Genomic DNA, 23,018 nt, shown 5'->3' with positions numbered 1-23,018 from the left:
TGCCACCATGCCAAGCAAGAAAAAGTGTTTTGAAAAACCTAACAGCAAGTAATTGTGTCTGGGACTTTTAGAGATGGATTGGTCATGGACAGATCCAAGAAAGAAGAAAACCTTGAATTTGGCCTTAGAAAGTTTGAGATTTTAAGAGTAAAGTTTGCAGAAAAAGTATTCCAGGCTGGCATGGTGGTACATACCTAAAATCCCAGTGTTCAGAAGGCTGAGACAGCGGATCTTATATTTGAGGCCAGGCTGTGCTATATAGCAAATTTAAAGACAGTCTGAACTACTACATACTGAGATGCTGTAAAAAAAAAAAATGCATTCCAATAGCAGGAACAGCCTAAATAAAGGCACAGAGGAATAACAACACTTGAAGTGCTCAGTAAAGGAAAGCATCATGGTTGAGAAAATAAAAGATGAGCCTGGGAAGATCAGCTGGGGGCCAGACTGTGAAATGTCTCCGGTGCTATGCTGAGCTGCTGGCCTTATCCTACAAGTGAAAAAGATTCTAAGCCAGGGAGAGGCATGTGACTTGTTTGCACGGGCAAATTAGGCTGTACTGGAAAGTGTGGAGCTCTGCAGTTCTCTAGCAGGGTGGCTGTGATGCCCTGACACCTTGAGTTACCAGAGATTGAACCCATGGTTCTCACCCTGAGCTATAACCCCAGAACTTTTTTATTAAATTTTGAGACAGAGTCTTACTAAATTACAGGCGTGTGCCACCATATCCAGATGATGTCTCTTTCCCGTCTCTCCATTCTTGGTCCCTCCAATTGACTCTCCATATAGAATGGGGATATTTTCATTTCTCCAAACACTGTATAAAGGTATAGCCCTCTCCCATCCACCCGTCTTCTGCATGTGCCTCTCCCCACAGCGTATCCTTCCAGACTTCTCTTTGTGTGTATATTCTACACTCTTGGGAACCTCTTTTCCTTTTATTTGACAGCTCCTTTGACAGCAGTACAGACAGCAACCTAATTCTCTCTCTCCTGCATACAACTTTTACTTTGTGATAACTGTGCCCTCCCCTGCAATGTGCGTCTCCCGTGAACAACTCACCCCTGGAGGTCTGGTGGGATGCTTCAAGGTTTGGGCCACTGTAAATGAAACTGTTGTGAGCACACGTGTCCAGAGTTTCATGTGAGCATGTTGCATCTCTCTAGGACAAATGCCCAAGAGGGAGCCCCTGGGTTGCATGCTCACCAGCATTTGCTGTTGCCATTATTTTCTGTGTTGGCATTTTTTGGTGGGGGTGGTTTTGGGAACTGAACAGGGTGGGTGGGGGTTAACACTGAACTACATACGGGGCCCTTTTTATTTTATTTTGAAACTCACTAAGTTTCCCAGGTTGGACATGCATGTGTGATCATCCTGCCTTAGTTTCTCAAGTAGATTTACAGGGGCATCTCCAGCTGTTTTAGTCAGTGTGATAGGTACATAATGGCATCTCATCAAGGCCTTGATCTGTAGCTCCCTAATGCCTAATGCTATTGAATATCTTTTCATATGTTTATGCACCTTATCTGCTTTGTTGAAAATATCTGTTCTTTTTCTTTCTTTCTTTTTCTTCTTGAGACAAAGTCTTGTTATGCAGTTCAGACTTTCAGACTGGTGTTGAACTCATGGTAACCACGGCGGCCTGGAATTCACAGTGATCCTCCTGCCTCAGCCTCGCAAGTGCTGAGATTACAGGCATATGCCACCGTATCCAGTTTATTTTTGCATTCTGCCTATTTTCTAGGTAACTTTTAAGTATAGAGTTTTAATGTTCTCTGTATACTCTACATCAGTCTTTAAGAAGTGTGGATTACAAAGATTTTTTCCTAGTCTGTCACTTAACAGGGTCTTTTACAAAGAAAATATTTTTAATTTTAATAAAACTCAGGTTACCAAGTTTAGCTTTATTGGCCCTAGTTTTGGGGTTAAGTCTAAGAATTCTGCTTTAACACTAGATCATCAAAAGTTTTTCTTTTCACAGAGTTTTAAACATTAGAGTTTGGGACAGGATTGATGGGTTGTTCTGAGGTTTGACTCTTGTCAGTAAACAGCTTGGCTCTGCTCCTGAACTGGATAGTGCAGCTTTTGACCTTTTATGGCCCTCGAGAACTGTCATGCAATCTTTCTGCCTCAGTCTGGTGAGTGCTGGAATTAAAGGCACGTGCTACCATGCGCACCCAAAAAGCACAGGCATTTTAAATTTTGATAATTCCAATTCCCTTGGAATTATTATTATTGTTGTTGTTATTGTTTGAGAGAGAGTCTCCCTATGCAGTTCAGTCTGGCCTTGAGCTCACTTTGTAACCCAGGCTGGTCTCGAACTTTCAGCGATCCTCTTGCCTCAGCCTTCCGAGTGCTGGCATTGCAGGTGTGTGCCACCATGCCCAGCTTCCCCTGGAATTATTAGAGCACGTGCAGAGGGCAGGATCAGAACTGCACAGTCAAGGACATGTTAAGGCTGAGGTCCAGCCATAGGTTGCTGAAGACCACTGGGGCTTGCATGGAGACTTGTTTCTGAGCTGGGTTACCAGGCTACTTTCTCTCATTGTATTTAGAAATACACTGTTGCTGGGTTAATGTTTAACTCAGAAGGTGGCTCTTCACTCCTCTCCCTGGCTATTCCTTAGCTACCTCCTGCCTCATACTGATGTGACAGATTACACTGATTACACTGATATAAAAGGTGTTAAACCACCTTTTATATACCTGAAATGAATCCCACTTGGTCATGGTGTATAATTCTTATATGCTGCTGGCCTTGATTTGTAATATTTTGTTGAGAAATTTTACATCTAAGTACACGAGAATTATTGGTGTGTAGGATCCCTTTTCTTTTCTGTCCTTCAGATTTTCTATGGCCTTTCAGTTGCCAGTGAGGTTCTAAGAGAAATGGAGCTTCTCTATTTTAATAAAACTGGGAGTCTCATTCATTCTCTTCTATTCTATCTCTGTCTCTCTGACCTCTCTCTCTCAGTCTCTCTCTCAGTCTCTCTCTCTCTCTCTCTCTCTCTCTCTCTCTCTCTCTCTCTCTGTCTCTTCATATATATATGAAACCAGGACTTTATGCTAGGCAAGTTCACTACCACTGAGCCCTTTTTGTATTTTTATTTTGATACAGGGTCTTGTTAAATTGCCCAGGCTGACACTGAACTTGAGATCCTCCTGTCTCAGCCATCTGAGAAGTTAAAGTTATCGGTGTGCCCACCAAACCCAGCTCCCATTCATTCTTTTTATGCCTGTGCGCCATCATATGAATATACCACAATGTATTTAATCATTGTCAGATGAGCCCTTAGGTTATTTCTAATCATTTGCCATTATGAACAATGCCATAGTGATATGTCCCTCATTTCACACTGAATGGTGAGTATTGCTGCTAGGTCATAGGCATTTTAAATTTTGAGGATTTCAAATTCCCCTTCATTTCCATGTTCTTCCTTCTCTTCACCTGAGACGTGAGACACTGCTTGGCCTTCCTAACAGAATGTAAGGTTAGGAATTTTGCCCAATCTGAACAAAAAGTGATAGGGCAGTGTGTTAGTTTGCATTTTCCTTGTTATCAGTCATATTGAGAATCTCTCCTCTTTCTTTTTTGTGACTCACTTGTTTTTATCCCTTGCTTATTTTAAGTCAGGTTGTGTTTTTCCTTTTGAATTCTTGGAGCTTTTTACATAGGCAATTAGCTATTTGTCTACAACATGAGTTGAGTGAAATTTCTGGCGGTTTTTATTTATTTATTTATTTTTGTAGTACTGAGGAGTTAACCCACAGCTCTTGCGCTAAACTACATTCCCAATCTGTATTATATTTTATTTTGAGACAGGGTCTCACTAAGTTACCCAGGCTGGGCTAAAATTTGTGATCCTATTGCCTCAGCCTCTTAGAGTGCAGTCATTTATAGGCATGTACAACACAGGTTTTGTTTGTTTTTTAGATTTGTTCTTGGTATTTTTGCTTTGCAATTTTTAATTTTTAATTTTTATTTCTACTCAAATGTATTTGAATTTCAAGTTATAACCTGGCATTTCCCATGCCCTGAAAATAAAGGATTTGCCCCATGTTTCCTCTTACTGACTTTATTTTCTTATTTACATATTTAATTCAGGTAGAAATTATCCTGGTGAAGAGAGTGTGGGATGGATCTAACTTGCTTTGGCCTTAGTGCTACCCAATTGTTCCACTGATTTTCTTTGAATATTCTATCTTATATTCTGCATATATTTTGAGTATATTCTGGCTTTCTAGCCTATTTAGTCTTCCATCTACTCATATTTTAATTACTCATGTTTTAATTATTATAGTCCCACAATAAATTTAAACTTTTGTTTTTGTCTTTTTCTTTTTTATCGGTGTCAGGGATCGAACTCACGACCACACACTTGCAAGGCAGGCGCTTATGCCACTGAGCTAAATTCCCAGCCCCAAGTTTAAATGTTTAATAGGGCTAATCCTTTTTCATTCTTCTTCTTGTTTATTTATGTTTCTTATAAAATTTAATACAGACTTGTTTAATTAAAACCAAATGAGTTGGGTGTGGTGGCACATGCCTACACTCAGGAGGCTGAGGCTGGAGGATTGCTGTGAGTTCAAGGACAGTTTGGGCCACAAGTGAGTACAGGGCCAGTCTGAACTGCTTAATGAAACCTTGTCTCAAAAAGACAAAACAAACAAACAAAAAATAACACATGTTTGTAGCCAGGCATGGTGGCACATGCCCGTAATGCCAGCACCGTGGAAGATGAGGCAGGATCACTCCAAGTTCAAGACCAGTCTGGGCCATATAGCAAGTTCAAGGCCTGCCTGAGCTACATTGGGAAACTGTTTCAAAAACATATTGCCACAAGGTTAAATATAAATATAAATCTAGGGGGAAAACGACATTTTCACATTATTCAGTCATCTTATCCAAGAACATGGCTATTTGTTCAAATCTTTTATCCCCTTTGGTAGAATTTTAATATTTTCTTTTTTCTTTATTTTAATTTTCCCATTTGTTTGTTTGCAGTACTAGGGACTGACCTAAGGCCTTTGCACTGAACTACATCCTCAGAGGTTTTTCTTTGTTTTGAGGCAACGTCTTGTTCAGCTGCCCAGCCTGGTTTCAAACTTTGCAGTCCTCCTGCCTTAGCCTCCCTAGAATTTGGAATTTCAAGCTTATATCACCATGACTGGCAAGATTTTCTTGATCTGGTACCTTTATTCCTAAATATTTGGTAGAGAAATATTTAAATTTCTTTACAACTTGAATATTTTGTGTATTTTACATTGCTATTGTAAATAGTATATTTTCTTGCATTATGTTTTTTAACTGACTGTTGTTGGCTTATATGACAGTAGTTGATGTTTGTTAATCTTTTACTATGTTATTCCATGGAATTCTTCTACTGTTTGCAACAGTTTCTCAATTCATATATCTAATTACATATGCCTTTTTTCTAAATAGTGATATATTTCTTTTTTCTTTTCCAAAATAATGCCTAATAAGATGACCCATTAATAAGGTGCCTGGCTGGGGATGTAGCTCAGAGGAGTAAGCACTGCCTGGCAAGTGCAAGGGTGTGAGTTTGATCTCTGGTACGGGGGGGGGGGGGGAGATGCCTGGCACAGAGGGTAATGGGGAGGTGGCTATGATCAAAATTCAACTTTTGTGTGTATGCAAACTCCACATCGAAACCCAACAACGTGTAAAATTAATCAGAATTAATAAAAATACATTTTAAAGAAAGATCCCTGGCAAATGTGAACTTGATCTCCAGCACAACAGAGAGAGAGAGCAGAGAGAAAGCACTGGGTTCTCTATCCTTGTAATCTATTTGGAAAAGAAAGGTCTCAACAAATTAATGGTAATAAAGCACACAAAGGACAGAGTCAAGAAAAGAAATGTTTTAATCACCATTCTCCCAACTAAGACACAATACCCAACACTCACAGTTTAAAGGAGGAGAAGCTTATTTTGGCTCGCAGGTTGTAAAGGTTTTAGTTCTAGCCAGCTGGCTCCGGGGCAAAAAGGGCCTAGTGGGAAGGTCTGCTACAGAGCAGAGCTGCTCACTATGGCATCAGAGAGAAGCAGACAGAGTCAAGACAGGAGCCAGGAAGGGAGTTAAACACTTCCAGGTCACACAGCGACCTGCTTCTTCTGACCAGGCTTCACCTCTTTACAGCAAGTCAAGTGTAAGGCCCCTGTAATCAAATCACCTTCTGAAGGTCTTGCTTTTGATTTCATGAGGCTTTAGGGGGAGAGCTAGATGTAAACCATAACGAGAAGCTTAACTGTGGCTGGAGATACAGCTTAGTGACACAGCGTCTGCCTGGCAAGCACAAGGTCGTGAGTTTGCTTCGTGGTACCAAAAATAAATAAGTAAGCAGCTTAGGTATCCAGAATCTTAGTCCGGGTTTATTTGCAGGGACTGTGTATCAGCCTGTATGGTAAAGGGCCTGCCTTCCTCTGCTACCTTCTCTGCTATTCCTCAGACAGCCAGAAATGCCCCTCAAAACCCAGGCATAATTTGTGCACTCTGAGCTGAACTAATTTAACTAAAAAATCTCACTGCAGGAGTGGGGTGGGGTGGGGTGGAAAGGTGAGGATGCTGTTTTTCCTAAGTAAGCACTGTGACTCCTCACCCCAGAACACACCCTCCGCCTTTCCAGTCTCCGAAATAATCAGAGCCTTTACTGTGATAGACAACATCTAAGACACATTGATAAATACAATATTCCTATTGCAAAACAAGGTACCTATTTTTATTTTGAAAAATATCAATACATGCTAGCACATGCATAAAGCGAGATCTAGAGGGATAGTCACTAGAAATGTGTTAATAACTTTTATCTCTAGAAGTTGTGGCTATGACCAATGTTTATTTTCTATGTGGTCTGTGTCTATGATGTTGCTGTTTCTTGATAGCAACCAGACACTGCTCCTATCACTAAGAGAGGGAGGGAGGGAAAGAGAAAGGGAGAGAGGGACAGAGGGAGGGAGGGAGGCAATTCCAATGTTTATACTGAAATGTTTATGAATGAAATTATATGATGTGTGAGATTTGCTTTAAAATAATATGGGAGAAAAGGAAATGTGTGTGTATAGAGATGAAGTCAGACTGACCTTAGGCTGTTAATCACTAAAGTTGGGTGTTGGGCTCATTTTTGTATATACTTGAAATTTTGTACAATAATTACTTTCTTAAGTACTGAGGATTGAACCTAAGGGCACTCTACTACTGAGCTACACCTTCAGGCCTTTTAAAAATTTTTTAAACTTTGTAAGAGGGTCTTGCTAATTTCCCAAGGGGGAATTGAATTTAAGATCTCCTGCCCCAGCCTCCTGGAATACTGGGTTTACAGGTATGCACTGCCATCCTTGACATGAAAAGACTTTTAAAGAGATTTTTATAGACAGGTATGAAAGCCATCCACACTCTAGTTTTTTAAAGTTATAAAATTGTACACTATTTCATCTATGTGCAGTGATACTTAAATAACTATATATTTGGTGTAAGTATAGGAAAAAATCTGGAAGGATCAAGTAACCCTAACAGGCAATTTTCTGAACACTTCAGAGTTAGTGTCAGACAGCATCTTAAGTATAGAAATCTCTAGTTTCTTTTTCAAATGGTATATGTAAAGCCACAAGCTGCAGGTCATTTGGAAACTTGACTCTGTGCTAGCCCTGTAAATTCAGTGATAAACAGTTGGTCTTCTGTGTCCATGTAACACACATTCATGGGTCCAAACAACTATGGATCAAAGACTCGGGAGAAAAAATGTATTTATGTGGAACATGTGCAGACTTTCCCCCTTATTACTATCCCCTAAACAATACTATTATTTACATACCTTGTGTTAGATATTGTAAATAAGCTAGAGGTGATTTAAAGTATATGAATACTGTGCAAAAGTTCTGTAAGACACTGTTAGATAAGAAACTTGAGCATGTGCATATTTTGGTATTCTCCATGGGCACCAAGGGATGACTGTACTTCCCATAGAAAGGTGATAGTTCTTTTAAATCTGGGTAGGCTTCTGATTGTTTTAAACAATGTAATACAGCAGAAGTGATACAGTATGTTTTCAGAGACTGTGTCACAAAAAGGTTATGTGGTTGCTGCCAGACACTGCAATATTTGCTCCTGGAGCCCTGAGCCACTGTGTAAGAGGCTGGACTACCCTGTGGGTGTCATGTGAGGAGGAAACCAAAGTCACAGGAGAAGCCTTGGGTAGATGCTGGGGTCCCCCTGAATCCACCAGTCTATGCACCAGACATAAAAGGAGCAGATCTTCAGGTGATTCCAGCCCTCAGTCGTTTGAGTCTCCCTTGAAAAGATCCTGAACCTCACTAAACAGAAATAAGTCATCCTCAGTGTGCCTTGTCTGAATTTCTAGTCCTCAGTGTCTGCCAGCAGAATACAGTTGTTTTTGATTTATATAATGAATGGGATGCTTTGTTATGCAACAATAGATAACTGGGACATCCAGTCTTTTTGTTATTGAGATTATTACATTCAGTTCTTATGACTGGGGTCATTTACAAAGCACCTCCCCCATTGCAGTTAATCAAAGCCTAATTTATATACACCTGTAGTTTTATTTATATTTTAAATTTACTTTTTTTCATTTAAATATTCTCTTAAAGAGAAAAACCTTTGGATAGCCAAATTAGTATGTGTAATTCAGGAGGCTGAGGCAGAAGGATCTCTTCTACCAAATAGTTCAGAGCTAGCCTGCGCATTATAATAAGACTCTGTCTCAATAAATAAATAAATAAATAAATAAATAAATAAATTTCAAAGTGTTTTATAACATATATTAGAAACAATTGCTATTAAATTTTAAAAAATATTTCCTCCTCCCGCCTTTTTTTTTTTTTTTTTTGGTAATGGGGATCGAACTCATGACCTCATGGTTGCCAAGCAGGTGCTGTGCCACTGAGCTAAATCCCTGATCTTTTTTTCTTTGTTTATTTTTTGTTTTGTTTTTGCTTTTTCCCCATTTCTTTAAATCAACTAAAATCATTTTGGTGACTCATTGAAGATATATCTCCTTTAAGGAATTACTTTATAAAATTACTATATATCTCCTTTAAGGAATTACTTTATAAAATTACTTTATAAATTTTTCTCCTGATCACAAAGGTGTTTCCTAATTTTTATATTTGAGAAAGTATATGGTTCCCTTTTCCAGGTTATCTCTGCATGTTGCCCCAGAACTGCCCCTCCTGCCTGCACTCTTTTTCAAAATAGAATCTCACTATATAGTTCTGGCTGGGAACTCACTGGGTAGCCCAGACTGGCCCAGAAGTCACAGCAATCCTCCTGCTTCAGCCTCTGAGTTCTGGAGTCATAGATATGCATCACCCCTCTCAGAAAAACTCTCTTTTCTCTAAAGATATTCAGGAACTTCATTCCTGTATAATGCACAGGACAATTAGCATTCATGGGAGATGACTTGTGTCAGGAACTGTGAAGGATCTGAGATTTTTGCACTAGTTGCAAGTTCATCATTTAGACTGTTTCCTGGATGTATCTTGCCCTGGGTGAGAAGTAAGGAACTATATTCCTCATAGGGAAAGAATAGGCAGAGTTCAGGTGCACACTGGTGCGCCTGAGCCCCATGGAGGTTGATACAGCTGAGTCTGCATGCACAATGCATCCAGTCACTGCTTTGCAATAAGCACCAAGCCTGCTGTCTGCAGAAAAGATGCAACTTCATCCCTCAAGATTGCTTGCTGCAAACACACTCTAGTGACTGGCTTGGCTCAAGGGCAGTCAGGGCCTTGCCTTCTTGGATACTCAACAAGAACACACAGAGATGTTCAAGGCCCATCACAAGCCCCACTGTCCAGATCAGATAGGCTGGGAGGTCCCAGAGCTGAATCTCCACCACTTTCCCCCACTCTTGAAAGCAAAAGATCAGTAAAGTGATGTGGTGATGTATTACAGGTTCATCTTGATTCCACTTTAATAATAATGCATTAAAAGATAAACAGTTGGCTGACTTCAGTAGTTCAACTTTTTTTAGTAGAACATCCAAAATGTTGTTGGATTTTTCCAGTGTGTACATTTGAGGGAAAGTAGACTAATGGATAAGCTATTGCTATCGTAATGCTACGTAATAATCAAAATCAGTCTCTTTGTGGCATGCAACAATAATCATTTAGTTTTGTGTCACAGATTTCCCAATCAGCATAGTTGCCCTGCTACAATCCACAAGTTGGCTGAGAGGCTGTACTCTGTGTCTACCCCACTTCTCCCCCAGGACAAGTGGCTAACTAGACATACCATGTTTAGCTCTTGGAGATAACGAAATCTCAAGAAACCATGCCCAGCCATGCAAGTGTAATCCAGGCCCTTTTGCTTCCTGTCTGGTGTATTCCATTGGCCAAAGGAAATCTCATAGCCAAACTCAAGGTTAAATGGTGAGGAAATACGCTCCATCCCGCGGTGGGGGTGGAGAATAAGGGAGGAAATGTTCCAGACATCAGTCTAACTATCACTTATCAAAAGTCCATGGTTTCACTTCTTATCACTTTTTATTCATAGAAGTCCTCAAGTTCTCTTTGTAAAGTCCCTATATTCTTCCCTCCAACCCAGAATCCCAAAGATGAACTCTCAGATAATGACTATTTACACAATGGGTTCCTCCCACCTCCCAGAACAGGCTCTGGAAAAGTTACACAGCACATGGTTTCCTCAACTGATTGACACTTTTTCCAATAATAAAGAAGAAACAAATCATTGCCTTGGAGTTTGTGCCTCTACACTCCCTCCTCTGCCCGTTAGGCTGGGGCTGGCTCTTGGAGGACTTGACAGTAACCCAGTGCTTTATGTTCAGAGTTTTTCACTCACAGGAGACCGTCTGTTTGAGAAGAGATGTGTATTGTGCAATTCCTCATAAAGGACGGCTTTGTTCTAGTTTTTAAGGTGGTATAAGGTTGCAAAAGGTAATAAATTAATTTAGAAACAAGTCAGAAAGGAGAGAGAGAATGGAAGTGAGAACAATGGTTAAAACATCTATTTTCTTTGCTGCCTTCTATAGTAGAAGAGAAGAAACTCAGGGAATGAGTTTTACAAAGATGTAACTCAGCACAGGGCCTGATGTAGAATGTTGTATTATGGAAACATTCCCCCAGTCACATGCGTGTGCATGTGTGTGTGTGTGTGTGTGTGCGTGCACGCGTGTGCGTACATGAAAAGAGGAGTTAGTAGTGGCGATGTGTATTCCTAGGAATCTCTGGAAGGTATTTCTAACCTACAGGAAGACCATGTGATCAGCAGCCTGCTCTCTGCAGCACTCTCTTCTCTCTTGTGCCCTCTCCAGCCCCTGCCTGTGAACATCTCCTGCCTGGGAGGCCACCTGAAGTCTCCTCCTCCTTTGCTGAGATACTGTATTAGCCCAAGTTCTTCACTGACTGTGATAGACACCCACTCACAGCTAGTTTGAGCAAGACAAGGGGATTTACTGGTTCATACCACTTAACCATTGACCTTGTGGGGTAGAACTGATCTCAGGGCTGCTTGTATTTAGTTATCTAATTTCCATCAGGCTTGTCATATTTTTCTACTGCTGTTCACGTGTTGAAGCCATTCTTGCTTATCACAGATGGGCTTTATCCTGGGGCAGAGGCAATTCCAGAATCACCACCTCTGGCTTTGGTAACTTCTAGTGTATTAATGAACATTTCTTCCTTTCTTTTGGTGTAAAGAACTCCAGGGATTGTCTCTAATTGGTCTGGGCTCAGTCACATGTTCATGGCCTGGACTGATCACTGCAGAATAAAGTTGGCTGCTGGAGAAATCACTGGGAACCATGAATTAAGTCAATTCAATGTGTATGAACTAACTGTAGAGCTCCTCAGAAAGCTACCGGGTGGGGAGGCAGTCTTTCCCCAGTCTGCACCTTGGGAGGCCCCTCTGCCCACTGGGGTGGGAGGGAGTTATCTGGAAATCCCTCCCATGCTGGCATCTGGTGATCTTGCCAACTCCACTCAGAGAGGCAGCTCCCTCTCGTACTGTCCTTGGCAGTCATCTGGGTTTGGTCCCTTGGGTCAGTGAGTGGGCTGCATTAAATGCTGCCAGGAGAGCTCTCCTCAGGTATGAAATAGGCAGGCAGCAGCTGCCCATCTCTCTGGTCATCTCCTGTCCCTGTACCCCTGGGAGGGCTGGTTCCTGACCAGCTTCACTTTCTGCTGTGACTCTAAGTCTTGGGACAATTTGACCTTGATATGAGGGCTGGGATTTCCCAGGCCTGAGTTCTGGAACTGGCCCTGCCATGGCATTGAGCAATTCCCTTCTGTCATCTCTCTGGCCCCTTGTTTCCTCCTTATCCTCCTACTCTTCTTCTTCTCCATCTTCTCCTGCTTTTCCTCTTTCTTCTCATCCTTTTTTTTCTTTTCCTTCTTTCTTTCAGTTCTAGGAATTGAACTCAGGTACTCTTAACACTGAACTACATCCCTCGTCCCTGCACCACCCCATTTTTAACGTTTGAGACAGGCTCTTGCTAAGTTGCCTAAGCAGCACTTGAACTTGAGATCTTCCTGCCTCAGCCTTCCAACCCTCACCTCTTCTTCAAGTGTATTTTAACTCACCCAAAGCCTTAGGGAACAATGTGGAATTTTCTGAAAATTGGCCCTTTGTCAAAATATTGACACCTAACCACATATTTATTTTCAATTAAAATGCATATATCACATGTTATCATAATTTTTTTGTGGTGCTGGGGATTGAACTCAGCACTTTTTTTTAAACCAGGAATCAAACTTAGGACCTTGTGTTTGCCAAGCAGGCACTTATGCCTCCTGAGCTGTAACCCTGAACTCGGCATCTCTACACTGAATCATATCCCAGCCCTTTAAAAAGCTCTTTGTTTTGAGATAGGGTCTTGCTAACTCACCAAGTTGTCCAAGCTGGGCTTGAACTTGTAATCCTCCCATCTGAGTCTTCCAAGAGATATGAACTAACATTTTTGATTCGCAGACTGAATATCTGTTTTGATTATACAAAATAAAGAAGTTTCTACCATATGAGTTTATTGTTGGTCACTTTCCAATAGAATATATAATGGACATGACATTTTAAAAAGATTAAATGGTGTCTCAAGATTCTCTCAAATATACATCTTGGGACAAAATTTGAGGCTATGTAGTTTATTTAGGGGATGATTCCAGGAACACAGTGTAGGAAGGGAGTGAGATGGGGAAAGAAAGTAATTTGCTGTTGTGGACATCTGGGGCTTAGTTCCACCAGGGGCTCTGAGGACAGTCAAAAACACTCCTCTGAGTTATCCCCATGTGACGGGAAAGGACGCGGGGTCACTGTCAATTCCCCACCTGTCACTGGCTGACAGATATTTCTGTTGGCATTACATCTCCTGTCCTTCTATCTTGTCCAGTGAGAGCCAAGCTTGCAACTGTGGCCAGGAGCTCAGCAGGGGCACAGCTGCAGTCATTGTCTTTGTAGTGCTGAGGAGGTAGAGGCAGGGAATTGACAGTGAGCAACAGATGGATTTTCATTCCTCTGAGCCACGGTATGCTGAGTCTCTCCACCCCACCATGAGGTGGTCCACATATGAGTATACCCGCCACCTCAGATAACCTTCCCAGATGACAGTGCAAGGATCCCCATGGGGACCAGTTGACATTCACACATCAACCTGAGTAGAGGAGGGGGTTGGAGACACAATAAGATGACTCAACAGGGGCTAGAGTACAGCTTAGTGGCTCATCCTAAACAAGCACAAGACCTTGGGTTTCATCTCCAGTACCAAGTCTAGAAAAAGGTACAAAACATTTACCTACATGCTTGAAACTGGAAACAATTGGGTTACAGTTAATAATCAGGTTTATATTCTTCTCTGTCAGTAAAAGAAAATAAGGAATAAGAAAGAATTTGTCACTTATAGAAAATAAAGTACATAGAATTCTTTTGTACATACAAGTTTTCAAGGGTAGTTTGTTTATTTATTTTTGGTACCAGGTACCAAACCCACAACCTTACACTTGCAAGGCAGGAATTTGTGCCACTGAGCTAAATACCCCAGCCCCTGTAGAGGGTAGTTTAATCCCCCAACAAATATAACCTCCACCAGGACCAGCACCTTTATCTGGTTTAATCACTGCCATGTCTGGAGCATGCAGCACTGTGCTGGGCACATAAACGATGTGAAAAAATGTTGTATTTCCACTCTGTGTTTCCCTACCAGGGGCCTCTTCCCTCCCAAGATCTAAGTCGTTTGGTTTTAGTTAAGTTTATCACAGCTCCATCCAGAGCTGGGCAGCAGCACTGGTGTCCAAGGCACATTATGATCAAGGATGCACTGTGCACCTCCATCCTTCTGTCTCCACAGTCATGGAAAAGAGCTGGATGCCAGGCCCCTGTCTTCTGGTTGACCTTGAGCAGTGTCACTTTTCCTCTCTAAGTGCTGAATTCATTTATCCGCACAGGGCAACAGCTTTGAGTGTGGCTGTTGGCTTTTCTCTAGTCATGGCCTTTCTCGTGGTGCAGATGTACGACTCTTCAACGCTGCTGGACTATGCAGCCCTCCACCATGAGGGTTTCCCTAATGATGAGGCTCTGGAGTCTGCCAGTGCTCCTGGGCCTACCACCTCTTCCTACCTGTGTGGCTTTGAGTTATTTAACCTCTGTGAGCCTCTCTCTCTTTTTTATCTTCCCCACACCCCATCATACTAGAGTTTGAACTCAAGGCCTCACACACTCTAAGCACAGGTTCTACCAGTGAGCTACGTTCTCAGCTCTTTTCATTTATTTTGACTCAGAATCTCACTAAATTACTCAGGCTGGCCTTGAACTTGTAATCCTCTTGCCTTAGACTTCTGAGGGCATGCACCACTATATCTGGCTGTAGCCTTTTACTTATAATTCACACACACACAAATAAAATCTCACACTATCTTAAAAGGCTGCTGAATTTGAATCCCGAATCTGCTGCTTGTTAGTTGTATGACTAACCTCTCTGACTCTGTTTCCTCATCTAAATGGAAACAGTAATAGCCTTTTCTTATGAATTGCTGTGGGGATTAAGCAAGTTACCATATGAAAACGTTTAGAATGGCACCACCTCTGAATGGTGCGTGTGACAGAATGGTTTCTGTGACAACCCATCTGTCCTGGGAAGAAGCCCAACTTTTCTTCCTTCTGAACTGAGCATAGTATATGCACAGAATAAGTGTTTATGATTATAAAAGACAACACAGGCCAAGTAACAATAGCTAATATATATTGAGTCTTTTCTCAAACCAGATATTATGCCGTCTGAGTCAGAAATGTGCTTAGCAGCAAGAAGCAAAAGTAACAGTACGAACACAGGAGACTTTGTTTATGTTATGTAGCAAGAAGTCTGAAAAACCTAGGCTCTTTATTTCTGCTTTGACATCCTTATCAAGTAAGTTGTTGTCTTCAAGGTTTCAAGATGGCTGCTGTAGCTCTGTTTTCCAGGTAGGACATGGGGAACAGAGGGGCAGGATGGAGGATGGAGAAGAAAGTGCAAAAAGCTAAATAATGACAGTTGAGTTTGTCACTCAGACAAACAAACAAAACCTTTTCTGAGAATACCAAGCAACTTCCACTTGTATATCACTAGCCAGAACTTTGTCATATGGTCAATCTTATCTTCTAGAGAGCATAGGCCATCCACCCAGCCTTCATGGGAGGGAGGCCATGTAAACAATTGACAGGTAGCCAACTTCAAGTACCTTCCACATCATAAATTTCCCAATTTAATGCATATGAAAGCCTTGAAAGACTGAAAGATGATTTCTGTTAGAAGTGTGTAAACTGAGGCTAGGAGAGGCTAAGGACTGGCCCAGGGATACAAAGCTTATAAGAGGCAGAGCCATTAAAGGGTTTGGGCCAGCTGCTGTAAAATGTCTTCTGTATGTGTAGCCCACAGTAGGTGATTTTTGTGGATGGCAGCACTGGGGATTGAACCTAGGGCCTTTGTACTAAACTATATCCTTTTTAAAAATTTTTTTTATTTTAAAGGGGGTAAAATTACATACAACAAAACAGAACAAAATAGGATATAAGAAAGCAATGTAAGAGATATAAGTTTCAAAGCTAGACGATCTGAGATCTTCACTGTCTATCATATTGTCTCTTGTTTTCTTCCAAATAGTTGTCCATGTCTTCACATACAGAGAATTCATACAAGACAACACAGTATAAAACTGATCTGAACAGAATGAGGAAGGCATTTTAGGTCTTCAAATCCAGACAATAGGGAAGTCACTAATGGCTGTTGTGGGGTCTCTCGTTCTCTTCAAAATAGCTGTCCATACTTTCATGTATATTTAAGTTCAACCAAACAAGATAGGCCGGGAAGAGGGGTTGCTTGGTTTCCCGGCCCTCCAGGTCCCAGCATGGCACAGGATCCAGTAAACACCAGTGGCTCTCATCCTGGGCTGCTGTAGCCTGCTACACTCACAGCTGCTCACCAGAGTGGGAGGGGTTGCTTCAAGCTGTTTTTTTCTAATGAATTGACCACATTCTGAAATGGCCAACAGACTATAGAAAGACATCTCTTTAGGCTCTTGCTTGAAACCAACAGTGTCAGGAAGCTGCCGGCCTTGATTCAGGGCCAGCTAAACTTTATCCTTAGTCCCTTTTTTGTTTTGGAGACAGGATCTTGTAAGTTGCTAAATCATCCAGGCTGAGATGGAATTTAGGGTCCTTTTGTCTCGGCTTCCCGAGATTGTTCTGGGATTACAGGTGTGTACCACTACACTCAAGCACAGTAAGTACTTAGTGGGTGTTAATTTTGTTCCACTCTGGGCTCTCAGCTGCCTTCATTTATAAAAATGGGAGTAGTAACAATCCCACTCTCAATTACAAAAAAAGAAAAAAAAATTACACACATGAATTACAACTACATAATGTCAACATGGTTGTGGACAACTGAGAGGCAACGTGCAAAAATAAAAGTAGTGTGATGGAGTTAAAAAAAAATTCCACTCTCTGAGGACTGAAAGGGCTGTGAGAATCCCCTGTGGCTAGGAAACATCATGGGACGTGATTGCTGTTCTTGTTATGTAACAAAATGCCCTCAAACTTAGTGGTTTCAAATAGCAACCCTTGCTCATGATGTTCAGTCTAGACTGGGCTCAGGTGGGCAGTTTTTTTACTGACCTTGCTGCTGATCACTCTCATGGTGGCACTCAGCTGCTCGGCTGGAAAGTTGGCTTCTGACTCTCCTGCAGTAGCTTTGGGCCTTTTCCCAATATACTCTCTGCAGCCAGGCACCTAGATTTTCTACATAGTTGTTACTGTGTCCCAGGAATGAGCACTCCAAGAGGGCAAGACTTGCTGTGCAGGCCTTTATCAAGCCTCTGCTTGCGTCATGCGTGCTCAGGTCGCGCTGAGGTCCTATGCTTGCTGAGGGCACCTCACGTGGCCAAGCTCCAAGTCTACTTGCAGGAGGGCACAGAAGAGTGTGGACCCCTGGAAGCATGCTTTCTTGGCCACCATTGTTCTCATACCACTATTGTTCTCAGGGTGTCTGATCAAAGGCTAGAGAAAGGGAGACTGCGCCTTCACAGCTGAGTAAAATTTAATAGTCCTTGAGTCTGCACTCTGAACTGTCTCCTGGAGAACCTGCCCATATCTGTCTTCACCTTTGCTTCGCAGTTTTGCAGCTTTGCTTGGCCCAACCAGACTTTCAGAGACTAGATCAGGTTTCAACCCATGGGACCAACCAAAATGATTGGTTTGGTTGTCCATGCAGGGAGAAGGATTGCATGGTAGGCAAGGGGGTGGAATGTCCTGATTGGCCAGGCCTGATATGAAAACTGAGAAGTTTTCAGATAACTACCTGGTCAAGTATTTCTAGGGGACAGCAAACAAGAACAACTAGGATCAACATCTGGCCACAAATTCTTTGCTCTTTTTTTTTTTTTTTTTTTAACTTTTTATCGATACTAGGGATCGAACTCACGACCGCCTGCTTGCAAGGCAGGTGCTTATGCCGCTGAGCTAAATCCCCAGCCCCTATGGTCACAAATTCTTACAATGACATGGAAAAGCAGATCTGGAGAAGCAAGTGGAGAAAATGTATGGGAGTGTGATGGGTGACATCTTCAGAAATATACCTGGGAGACCAGGATGAAGCAAGATTGATCAGGAAGTCTGTGGAGGTGACTGCGAGTCTTCTGATCACTGGAGCAGAGCAAGGGTAGAAGGCTGCATGTTATTTCTCATTTCTCAAGCACTCAATCCTTTTTGAATAAGATGCTTCAGAAATGATTTTCCTCATTAAAACAAATGCCACAGATGCAATGCCTTCCTCGTTTATATTTCTTCTAATGTGCTTCTGCTTGAGCAAGTCAACCCTTAATGTCAATTTCAATTAACGCCGATGCCTCTGATCTCAGCAATGTCACTTGTGGATGCAATGAGGGGGCAGAAGGTCACTGGGAAGTGGGAGGCAGTGCCCCCTCTTGTTAGGAGGCTGGAAGGCCCTGGTGAGGGAGGCATTGGGAGGGAAGATGTGGAATCATTTGCGCCCTGCTTAATGAAGTCTACACTTCAAAGATGCCAGCTTGTTTTTTGGTTTGATAAAAACTAATGTGGAGACCCAGTGGCGAGCAGAGAGGAGAGCAAGGGCTCTGAGGACTGAGCCAGCAGGAATGAGACACACCTTGCTTGACTTAGGAGAGTTTCTCCCATAACTACGAGGCCTCAGCCATCAGTCTGGGCCTGTGCACTGTTGTTGTCCTGAGGGTTCCCTGCTTCTGCCACATGCATTTCCTTCGCTTCCAGTTGAGATGACGGTCTCCTGCCAACAGGTGTGTGCATGGCCTAAGCTCAGAATGGCAGAGCGACGGACCAGAGATTTGGGTGAGAGTGGCTGAGCAAGGCTCAGGGAGAGCTGGAGACCAACACTACCTGCCAAACTTTCTCCCTTCTTTCCTTCCTTGTTCATCCCTCTTTTTGTTTTTCCTTTCTAGTAAAAGAACCTGTTCAAGAAAAAACATGGATTTGTGTTTTTCAAGAGCCTCAGGAATGATTTTCTCCCCTCTGTAAAGTCAGAAGTGTTGGTTTTTTTTTTCATTTTCATTATTAATAACAAGGACTGTAGAAGCTTACTATTTTCTAAGCACTTTCTTTGTATTGGGAAGTACTACACACACTATTTCTAGTCTTCACATAACTTTCAAAATAAATGTAATTTATGCCCACTTTCCAGAGAGGAAATTGGGGTCACAGAGCTTGAGGAACTTATCCCACAAGTGGCAAAGTTAGGGTTTGAACTGAAGCTTGTTCATTGGATTTCTGGCTCTAGTGTCATCAATTCTTGAACGCTGGGGAGGTTCAGGCTGCTGGTTAAGACTTGCTAGGATGCCTCTGAAATGAGAAATGTCTTCCATGCAAGTCCCAGACATTCACACTGATAAAGGTCAAACAGAGTTTAACCAGCACTCTAATAAGCAGTCAAATTGCCAGGTTCCTTCCCTATTCTGCAACACTTTGATGGGCAATTCTGTGTGCACAGTGTATGAATTCCCTCTGCAGGCCTCATTTCTCTATTTATAAAATGGGCATGTCACACTCTACCTCCAAGGGTGAGTTCAGTTGGATCCAACCTGACAGTGCCTGTGGGAACTTCCTGTGTGACTGTGTGGGAAGGCTACTAAGATGGATCAGACAGACCTTGGTTCTAGGCAAACTGCATATGTGCTCTAATGGTTTGTTATTTTTTTTTTTTTTTTATCGGTACTGGGGATCGAACTCATGACCGCCTGCTTGCAAGGCAGGTGCTTATGCCGCTGAGCTAAATCCCCAGTCCACTCTACTTATAAAGGGCAAACAAGTTAGCAGGGCAAGACCTCTCATTTAGACTTAGCCAGTGGTCATGTGTGTGGCAGGGAAGGCAAGGTAAGCGTCAAGGAGAAGACACCATTGGTACCTGATCCTAAAAAAAAGAAATCTTGGAGCATGAGAGATGGGAGGAAGCTTTCTCCAGCCAACTGAACTTTGTGATGGCTTATTCTATAGCAACAGAAAATTAAAACAGACCCCAAAGCTGTCTGTCTAATTATAGGCTTTAACCCAAAAGACTAAAGATCACAAATTTTTAGGCCACACCCTACAATAATTGGCCTCAAGAAATACTTTATTTGGCTTACACAGAGTTATTTTAAAATAGTTGAGCCAAAGCTGGGCATGGTGTCACATGCCTGTAATCCCAGCACTTAGGAGGCCTGAGTCAGGAGGGTCACTGTGAGTTCGAGGCCAGCCTGGCCTACAACATGAGTGAAAGGCCAGCCTGAACAGCATAGTAAAACCCTGTCTCAAAAAGGCCAAAAAAATTTTTTTGAGCCAGTATTTAAAATTTGGAAGATTTTACATGAAAATCCAGATTTGGGGGTTCTCTTGAAAAGTCCTTCATCTTAGCACCCGGGTCCTAGCAACAGCTGGTTAGCTGTCTTTTATCTATGTGGCACACACTCTCTGGCTCACCAAGTGCCGACCACCCGCCTGTTGTCTCACTCTTAACCTGCCTTCTGGCCCCTGTAGGCATCTGAGTTTTTGATCCATGCTGTTGGCATGGCAATGGGAGCCACTGAAGACTTCTGAGAAGAGGAGGAATGGTGAGAGCTGGGGGGCAGTGAGTGATGCATTAGTAGGGGTGACTCTATGTAGGTGTAATACAAAGTCTATTATTTAATCTGCCCAGAACCATGAACTTCATTCATCAGAAAAGTTCTTTCCCCTGGTTGGATGATGTGGTTCCAACTGGGCTGCCAAGTTCTCTTTAGATTTCCCATCTCCCCATGCACAATGACTGGTTAGAGAGTCTATATCACAGCTGGATGTGGTGGCGCACGCCTGTATTCGTAACACATGGGAGGCTGAGGGAGGAGAGTTGCAAGTTTGAGCCCAGCCTGGGCAACTGAGTAATTTAGTAAACTCTGTCTCAAAATAGAAAAAAAGGTCTGGTGATGTACCTTAGTGCAAAGGTCTTGCGTTCAACTTCCAGCACCAAAAGAAACGCCCCCCCAAACCAAAAACCAAAAACCAAACCAAACCCAAAGAGTGGTATTTCACTTAAGCTGGGCAAGTTAGAGTAGCTGGCCTTCTAGCCATAGCTGGCCTTCCAGCCATAAATGGGTGGATGGACACCTATTTATGTTGGACCAATGTCCCTCCCTAAAACTGTGTCCTTAGAACTAAGAGCAGCCTCTGATGGAGCAGCTGAAAAGCTTAAGTGGTGACAGTTGCTGCAGCCAAGTGTTCAGCCCTGAAGTGAAAAGTGCGCACAGAGAGTAGGAGAAAGATGTCTGCTCTCATTCAAGTCTCTTTCTGAGCCTCATCATCAGTTCTGGGAGCTTCCTGAGTCTTCCTGCTTCCTCCTCTTTCTCCCCTGCTACCTTCTCTCTCCCTGTCCTTTTTCAAATATGCAACAGAACCCTGGCTATTCCCTGCAGCTTCGAAGCAATCAGGAAGGCTACTCCTCCTCCCAGCCAGGGAAGAGGAAAGAGAGGGAAGAGCATGAAGGAAGAAGTGCCACCCTCAGTGGAAAGGACATTATTAGCGTGGGAGACAATTATTCCTTCTTACCACAGACTTCCTACAGAACCTTAAGCAAATCTCTGTATCTTTATAAGCCTCAGTTTCCCTTTGTGTAAAACAGACCTGGAAAAGAATGTGATCCTAAACTATATTCCTTGATACCCTGAGATTCTGTGGAGGGCCCACTGCTCAAGGAGTGTGGTTTGCAGCAGGGTGAGGAAGCTCAGTAGCAAGGATCCTGGGTTCCTGTTCCTCACTTCAAGCATGGTTGCCTCCTCTCCCTTATTTTATGTATCACCTTTCTGTAGAAGTTCTTGCTTATGAGGATTCTATAGCTTAAAAGTTTCAAAAACCCCGGACAAGATGTCCTAGAATTCTGACAGTTCATGATTTTATAGGTTATTGGAGGAAGAAAAACGGCTTCCAAAACAATAATAAAAGTGTTTTTGACTGCTCTATTTAAGCACTATGTTAAATGCTTCATATCTGTTTATCTTATATTAAAAAATTTTTACAGCAATGCTATGAATTAATTATCCTTATTTAGCAGATAAGGACCTGGGATTTGAGGAATGAAGTAATTTTGTTCATAATCACATAGCTGTTAAGTAGTGAAGTAGGGTTTGAACTTAAATCTATAGGAAAGAGCAAACTGTTAGTCCACAGGCCAAACCCAGCCTTAAAACACCTGTCTTTTTTGGTTTATACCCTGCTTTTTTTCCTCTTAAAATTTAAATTAATTGCCAGTTTTTAAAAACCAAACAATGTCATATAAAAATTGGATTTAGAGATTGTTTGCCATTTCAAATCTGTCACTGCTAACACTGGGAACTCTACTCCCTTTTGGAAAGGTCACAGTCTCCCAGGTTGCCATAGTCCCTCTCTATGGTCTTAACATCTGGCAAACTTTGCTCATTTAGGGTAACTACCCACCTCTATGGCCACCTGATTTGGTAATCCCTGTTCTACTGAGAAGCCCGTGTCTTTTTCCTTTTAACATTCTTCTACCTGTGCTATTAGTTCCCCCTATTTTATCTGCTCCCTTTTCATTCATTTGCCTTCTTCTTTTTCACCTGCTGTTGTAGGGATCCAGCTCAATATGACTGCAGCCTCTGGGTATGAGTTGGGCTGGGGACTGAACCCAAGGCTTTGTGCCTATTATGCAAATATGCTATCAAAAGCCATTATTCTTCCTCCAGCCCTTCCTGTAGCCATCGTGAGTGGTAACTGCCATGACTACCCTTAATAACCCTCACCTGTTTTCCCTGCAGTTTCTCAGCATACTATAAATAAGCAAAACTATCTGAGTGGTATGTGGGGCTTTATTACCTGATCATGGTGCCATCAATGCCAGGAATATCCTTGTCTTGATATTAGTTTGAAATAAACCAGATACATTCTGGTGTGGATAAAAATCACTTTTGTCCTTTTTACTCTATAAACCAGCTTTGTCTGACTCAAATCATGGGGATACACTGGTTGTTTACCTTTAACTCTGCT

General features: G+C 42.2%; 1 pseudogene; it reads right to left on the bottom strand.

Annotated features, from left to right (window-relative positions):
• Positions 1 to 16,466: 16,466 nt before the first annotated feature.
• On the bottom strand, positions 16,467 to 16,591 carry LOC111756215 (small nucleolar RNA SNORA2/SNORA34 family; annotated as a pseudogene).
• Positions 16,592 to 23,018: the final 6,427 nt, after the last annotated feature.

Source organism: Cavia porcellus, unplaced genomic scaffold (assembly GCF_034190915.1).
Source record: "Cavia porcellus strain 051 isolate PalLab524CR breed Dunkin Hartley unplaced genomic scaffold, mCavPor4.1 scaffold_5, whole genome shotgun sequence".
NCBI classification, from domain to species: domain Eukaryota; kingdom Metazoa; phylum Chordata; class Mammalia; order Rodentia; family Caviidae; genus Cavia; species Cavia porcellus.
The sequence above is the reverse complement of the archived record's forward strand: the minus strand, read 5'-3'. Positions and strand labels throughout refer to the sequence as shown.